Source organism: Eutrigla gurnardus (assembly GCF_963514095.1).
Source record: "Eutrigla gurnardus genome assembly, chromosome: 3".
NCBI lineage: Eukaryota > Metazoa > Chordata > Actinopteri > Perciformes > Triglidae > Eutrigla > Eutrigla gurnardus.
Window position 1 is genome coordinate 2,240,735 of NC_139917.1, and position 8,386 is coordinate 2,249,120.

The window sequence follows — 8,386 nt, forward strand, 5'->3', positions numbered from 1 at the left end:
CCTCACTCAGGATTGGATGAAACCACTAGTTTTAAACAAGTATAATCGCTCGTGATTGGTTGGCAGATCTGGTCATTATAAATGTAAAGCCAACCCACGTTGGCAGATCTGTCACTATTGGTCAACCTGATGAGTCATTATAAATGTAAACCCCACCCCCGTTGGCAGATGTGTTACTATTGGTCACACTGGGTCTTTTAAACAAGAATAATCACTAGTGATTTGTTAGCAGATCTATCACTATATATATATATATATATACATATATATATATATACATATATATATACATATATGTTAATATATATATGTATATTTATACATATATATACACACATATATTTATTTTTATTTATTTATATATTTATAAATATAAATATGAATGAATTTATTGAGGAAAAGAAAAATTGCCAGGAGGAAGTATTCAAAGAAAGAGCTTTATTGACAACACAACATACAACTGTACAAATTTGCCCACACAACAAACAAATGAACTGGCGACATTCTGTCCGAATTTGGTCAATTTTACAGCCGCCTGCGGTGCGTGGCCCTGTACTTGGGAGTCTTCTCTAATCGCGACTGTAGAGTCGCACAGAGCTCGGTGAGCTCCTGGCTACGAGAGGATGGAGGTCGCACAATCCATCCAGACACCCCGCCAACGACGCCGTCCTCCTCATCAGACAATCATGTCTGTGGTGGCGCACTTCCAACGGTCCACCTCATCGCCAGCAAGCACACTCCGTCTCGCTTCCAGCAGCTGTAAAACAATCAAAGACAATCAGTACTGCGCGATGCACTGCGCATGGACACAACACATCTATTAATGCACCTGAAAAATAGGTTTAGGTAGGTTTGGTCACATTGACCAAAAACGGATCTAATAAATCTAATAAGTCTTACCCTCTTTCTCCTGGAACGACTCCGAGCTGACCTCTTCACAGCTTCCGCCTGCGATGCGAGATCAGGCTGTGTGTGTCTGAAGGTCCTGCGTACCGTTTCATAGTATGTCTTACAGGCAGCTGGAAAACAATTAGGAGAAAGAAAACTTAAGTCACAGTAAAATTAAAACAAGGAAGAAGAAAACAGTAAAAGTTACTTACACACAATGGCGTCACTATCAGCGTCATAGAAATCCGGACTTGCGGACAAAGCTCCGAGCAAGTAAGAGGTCACAGCTTCGTTATGAGGCGAGGTTCGTCTGTGAAAACAAAATGAACAGTTAAGATCGGTATCTACTGTTAACGCATCTATTTCCTTATACAGCAGAATGAAAGCATATTCTTTAAATCGTACCCTTGCTCCGGTTCGTAGCGCCTACAATTCGTCTCCGAGTTGTGAAGACGGCGTACTGCTTCCTGTAAAAGACCAACAACATACACTTAACAAAGCAACTTAACGTTACACTGGTTCCTCTCTCTTGTTCTTTTACAAGGCTACTATGCTACTTTTAGCTTGGACTATTAGCTTTTAAGCTACTTTTAGCTTGGGCTTGCTTTGCTAATTTTAGCTTAGCTAGCAGTCACCGAACATATTCTTACCGCAATCATCCTGAGAGTCTCCAGCAGTCCTGGGACATCCTCAGAGTCTCCAGCAGTCCTGGATATAAGAATTATAACATTTAAACCACATTTTCTTAAGTGAAGCCTCTCAGAGCAGCATCCCTCCTGCCGGTGAACGTGAACGTCTCCGCATCGTTCCCCCCACTGAATGAGGCGCCCGGTGTCTGCATCCGTCCCTTTAACGGACAACGGTGCACGGCGTTATTAATCACCGTTAGTAAATATATAACCACGGTTTAACATAAGCACTATATTATTAGTTAACGTCGGTAAAAACGGCACATTTTCCGCTTCGCTTGCGCTCGCTAACCCCTATGGTAAATTACCGTCAGTAGGCTAGCCGGCTGGCAGGACCTTCGATTCGTAACGTTAACGTACAATGCCAACAACAATAAAGTAACGTTCATTATCAATACGATTTAAAAGTCAGCTGGAAACATAAAAGTCATGTTACAGTATACTTACATGTGTACGCGGTTTGTGTCGGGCTGTCGCCAGAATCACCGCAGTCGTCCGCCATTATCCAAAAGTTGTGAAGTCAGACGAGCCGCAATGCATTTTGGGAAGTTGAGTAGATTTAGCAAGGTCCGCTGTATACTCAGAAATTCTTGCCAATGCAGTATCCGGGCATTTCTCGCGTACACAAATTCACATTCTATTGTATCTGAACGCACTACGTACTCAAATTTACATCACAATTAAGTACGAGTAGGACGTTAGTATGGCATTTCGAACACAGCCGAGATCTATGATCTATGAACCCATCCTTGACCCTCTAGCAGAACTACGACCAGCCATTATAAAGCAGTTTATAGTTGTTAATGTTGTGTCAAAAGGTACTGCATTTAAACATGTTATTGCGCAAGTTTCCTGGCTTCATCCCCATCCGGACAGACATTTTTATGGAAAGCCAATAGAAGTTTGGAGCTTGCAGGAAACAGACACGTCATACCCAGCATCATTTCTGCCTGTTGAGCGCATTGCTGGGAGATGTGTGGTTAACACATCCACTGTGCATTTAAGCAAGACCAAAGAAAGGGTCACTGTAGTCATGCCACTATGCACAGTGGTTGAGCTCTAGGAGACTGTGATGTTGTTTGCATGAATGTACATTTTACCTTTGTGGCAAAGCCTGATTAAAAGTAATTGTTGAAGCAAATTGTTTGTGTATCTTTGAATGAAGATGAAATGAAGTTATATCTTTGAATGAAGATGAAATGAAGTTAACACCTTTCAGAAAAACGCTTGCAGTCGTAAACCTGAACTTCCACGGCAATTTACAGGGCCGCTAACTGACGAAAATCCCACTTTTCATGCAGTGTAAAGTGTTGTTGTTGGGTGTTTATTTAAGTATTTCATATATTATTTATAAGCATAAAACAAAGGGAATATCATAAGAGTAACCCAGGCCCCGCCCATAGGTACATGGGACGGGTGTTACATATATCCAACACCATAGCTGACTCCGCCCTCCCTGCAAACCTTACCCCGACTGACTTGTCAACCTCCACAACCACACACTGTCCACTTGCCTCAGCCAGCTTGCCCCATCAAAAACACAGACTGTTCACTCACTCTGCCAATGATACAAAACATTCCGCTCTGGCCTCCGAACCCACAATAGTACAGAAACTGCTCTTCTGAAAGTCACCAATGACCTACTGCTGACCTCTGACTCCATCACCTGCAATCATCCATCTGCATAACTGGCTCAGCACTTTTCTGGTTCCGATCCTACCTTTCAGCCAGATTTCATAACATTTCCATTAATAACTGCAAATCCCACAACAACACAGTTGCATGTGGTGTCCCCCAAGGCTCGGTGCTTGGCCCCCTCCTGTTCATGCTATATCATACAATTCATACAATGTTTTATCAAACCCAGCTTTACATCTCCATGAAAACCATCACTCCTTTCATACTTTCTACCCTCACAGACTGCTGCACTGAGCTGGATGAACAACAACTTCCTCAAACTACTAAATGGCAATCAATCAGAAATGATCATCAGTGGCCCCAAACCCATCCTCCCAGGACTTTTCACTCGGCATTGATGGTCACACCGTCACTCCCTCCCCCCTTGTCCAAAACCTCCTTCTTCCACCTCCGAAACATTGCACGTCTTCGTCCCACCGTCTCCTCTTCTGCGCCATCATAACCTCTAGACTGGACTACTGCAACAGCATCCTGTACGTCCTCCCCTGCATCGATCTACAAAAACTGCAATATGTTAAAAACTCAGCTGCCCGTTTGCTCACCCACTCCCACTCCAGAAACCACATCACACCCATCCTTCGACACCTTCACTGGTTTCCAATACAATATTGCATTCATTTCAAGAACCTGGTCATCACCTACACAGTCCTCAATAATCTGGCCCCCTCATACCTCACAGACCTCCTCCAACGTCAATTCCCCCACGCCAAACCTTCTGAACCCCATCATCAGGACCAAGCATTGCATCTTGGGGGACAGAGCCTTTGCCATTGTTGCCCCAAACCTCTGGAACTCCCTCCCCTCCTCCATTCTCAACTCAGACTCACTCATCTCATTTAAATTTCAGCTCAAATCCCACCTCTTCAAAAAGATTACATTAATGCATCAATAATTATAATGCAATGATATAATATAGTATTCTGCATAATGAGCACTTTTACTTCAAGTACATTTTAATGATAAACCTTTTGTACTTTCACTGAAGTAATATTTTTAATGCAAGACTTTTACATGTTACATGTTTTTTTTACACTGTAGTATTACTGCTTTTCCTATAGTAGTTATCTGAGTATGTTAACAATTAACTAATGTTAACATTAGTTAATTGAAATATTAAAAAATTCATGTCTCTTTTTTCTCTCTCCACTGTGACTTTAATAAAACACTTCACTGATAGTAATAATGTGTTGCTCACCGTTTTAGTTTGTTTCGGAGCGACGTGATGATGTAACCTAGTGTTATGTAACTGTTACGGCTGCAATCGGGCGTGCTGTGATTACTCTTGATCAGCCGCCCCGTGCTCTTTTGTGTGCTCTACCTTGTGTTGTCTGTGCTTGGGCCAGGTTAGATTTTGCCACTGATTTAGCTGTGCCCGTAGTTATTTGGATACACTAGGGATAGGGGTGCTGCTCACATTGTGTTCTGTTTTCAGAGACTTAGTTCCGTAGGTGATCTTTTGTTTGCGTTTTGTTTCGGGTTACAGCTCTAGCCGTAAAGAGTCCTTTTTCAGTTATATTTGTTTAATTGATTTAGCATCACCCATAGGCCCTCTCCTTCTGTATGTTCTTTTTTTCCCTTCTAAACAAATTGAACATTATTGTTAATAAATGACTTACATTACCAAAAACACCTGGTTTTATGTTGCTTCCCTTTCCCCTCACGAGCTGGGTTCGTAACAGTAACACAGTGAAATAAAATGAAACTGCGCCTACAGACATGATGAAGAGAAATTAATCCTACTTCATCTTCTCTTCCTCTGCTCAGCTGTCAGACCGTTTGAACTGAAACTCTGAGTTTGTTAACCCTGAGAAGAGAGATACTCTGAGTTTTCTGTTCCAGAAAGAGAGGTAACTCAACTTTTAGGTCAGTTACCATGGTAACTGACTTTGTGAACCTAACCTGCTTGCTGGCAGGTTTTCTTCAACAAACCCTGAGTTTCTCCTACATGTCTCTGCCTTTTTCCGGAATCTGAACCAACTCTGGAAAAAGTTGCCATTCTTTCCTCGTCAACCTAATCGATATGGAAATAAAAGTGATTCTAGCAGATTTATGTCGGGAGAGGATTTTGATTACCATTTTTCCTACCGATCACACATTTAATCAATTTTCTCTGACATTTTCAACATTTTATATCGCAGACATAATACAGATTCTTTGCAGAGCTCTTTAGATTTTTTGCGAACGTGAGTTTTCTGAAATGTTTAAGGACATTTCTCTGTTGAAATAGATGCTTATATTTACTGTATAATATGTGAAATATGATTAAAACCATATGCCTCAGTCTAGGTCAGGGAAGCCAGGGTTACGGCCCGCGGTCCGGCCCGACTGTATGTCACATCCGGCCCGCGGGTGATAAGGGGAGAATATTTTTTTTAATTATTATTTTATCTATTTTTTTTTAAATATATACCGTAAATCCTCTAATACTGGCCTGTATTCTATTACCGGCCAGTCACATTGGCCGGGGCAAGTGTCGACAGGCAGCGTTATTTCCATTCTTCCCATTCATTGTCAGGTTCGCGTTGCGAAGATTTTGGCTGAGGCTATTTTAAAGGATTTACGGTATGCCCTGCAATGCATTCGACTCACGCCGAGTGTGGAGAGACGGTGCGCCGCTACCTCCCGCAAGCTCTCGAAAATGTTTTAAACTGAATGTTGTCGATCTAAAATAAAGACAGATTCAGCAACTGCATAGCTTATTTCTCGCATAAAATAAAATAAAAGAACCACCAGAATGGCCCACAGCCTGTACCCTCAGGCAGTGAGGCTGCTGAACAGTGCCCCCCTTCTCTCTCTCCCCCCCTCACATGGACAGTAACCATACTCCATCTTACAATAACTGTGAACTGGTCTCTGCATTGCTGCAGCACACACTATACTACCTCTGACAATGTACTCTGGCGCCCCTTGTGTTTTTGTCCTTCTTTCGTGTACATGACATGCCCGTGGGACTCTGCACCACTGCACATTTTGCACTTTTTGCACTACATTTTGCACTATGCACTTTTCACTATGTAAGGTTGTATGCTCCAACGGAATTTCATTGTTATTTATGGAAATGACAAATAAATAAATGATTGATTGATTGATTGATTGATTGATTGATTGATTGATTGATTGATTGATTGAAAATGTTTTCAGAAACACGTTTCGGTGAACTATTGTCGTAAAATAAGAGAAAGTTTCCAAACGAGCCGCCATGTTGGTCGGTTTGAAATCCGGGAGCAGACAGAACAGCTGTGAAAGCGATCATCCAATCAGGTGCAGCCATGAAGTGTGCACGTGATTGTATGAAGGAGAGCGCCTGTCAATCATCCTCCTTTGTAATGTATGTAATTTAGGCCTCATTGTGAGGCTATTTTGGTGCCAACGCAATTTCTTTTTGATGTGTAGGCCTTCATGAATAATTTCAAATAGCCTACCTATCCATGTGTTGAGTCAATGTTTGGCCTTTTCAGTCCCAAAGTGTAATCCGACCCCCTGGATCTCACTTGAAAAAAATCTGGCCCCATGTCCAATTTCACCCTGGCATCCCTGGTCTAGGTATTTGTGCAATATTCCTATGCTTAATTTTCAGATGCAGCCACTTTCTTTTTGTGCCTGTGGGATTACACCTACATGAAAATGAGTATTAGTTCTTTCCGCTACTTGTGAGCTACGGGAGTTGAACCACTGTCGCCTGTACCGAAGACAGTGTTGCTAAATGTTACACCACAGTATGACTCTGCAAAACTGAAAATAAAGACATATCACCTTTAGACCAATCGACTGTTTCATTCAGTTATACACATTAAGTCGGGCCGTAAATGTCTGCCAAGCCAACTATCTCCACTTTGATGCAGTTACGTTGCTCCACTTTCTGAGGATGAGCTTGTTTTCTCCATAAACACTCAGTAATATCTAATAACTCTCTCCCGGTTGTCATGGTGACTGGTAGTATCGGAGCTCCATTGATGATGGCTTTGTAGAGTCGGCAGGCATGCGCGTAACTCAGAGTTTACATAAGCAGAGTTGATTGAACTAATTCAGAACTGCTGTTCTGAAACCGAAAACTCAGAGTTGCCCATCTCAGAGTTGGTTGACTCAGAGTTCAGGGTTAGGTTCAGAGTTGGTTGAGCCTGCTTTCTGGATAACCCCCCAGATCTCTAAATCAAATATCATATACACACACGCGTTGTTTGTTGATATTTGGCGGCTTACTTTTGTAATGAAATCCGGGGCTTAAGCCTTGGAATAATGACCTGCAGATGCCACGGCAACATAATGTAGCACACAACAAGGTGTCACGGCAGTTCCTGAAATAGTCTTTGAATTGAAATCTAGTGATTTGTGTACATGGACATAAATTATTCACTGTTTTCATTAATTAATTGGAGGCATCGTTCATGCATGCACCACGTTTTAGTTTTTTTTCAGTCGGGGAGAAACCAAAGATCGGTCTAGGCTTGTGACAGGTGTCCAATGCCGGTCTTGTGGTTGAAAGTCCTGTTGTTGGACCCATCCCCCACAACACTTTCTAATCTTTTTTCATATTTAACGTTCTATAGTCCTGTGCATGCTTAAATTAATCCTTTGTCCACAATGAAAAAGGATCCTTACTAACTTTCCATTGGAATTGTTTTAGTGCTGAGCGTCACAAAAAAAGGCTATTCATCTCTCAAAGTCACGAAGCCAGTAGATTGCATTTCATGGCCTGCCATGAGAGTTGATATAGCGTACGTTTTTTTTTTTTTTGGAATTAGCTCTTTATTTCTGGCTTTGACAGTACAGCATGAAACACATGAACATAGATGCCTACACATACTTACACCCCTGACAAATATAGCTCTTATTCTTTTTTGTTTTTACAGAACCTACTCTCCACACATAGACGCAAAAAAAAAACACATTAAGTCGGGCCGTAAATGTCTGCCAAGCCAACTATCTCCACTTTGATGCAGTTACGTTGCTCCACTTTCTGAGGATGAGCTTGTTTTCTCCATAAACACTCAGTAATATCTAATAACTCTCTCCCGGTTGTCATGGTGACTGGTAGTATCGGAGCTCCATTGATGATGGCTTTGTAGAGTCGGCAGGCATGCGCGTAACTCAGAGTTTACATAAGCAGAGTT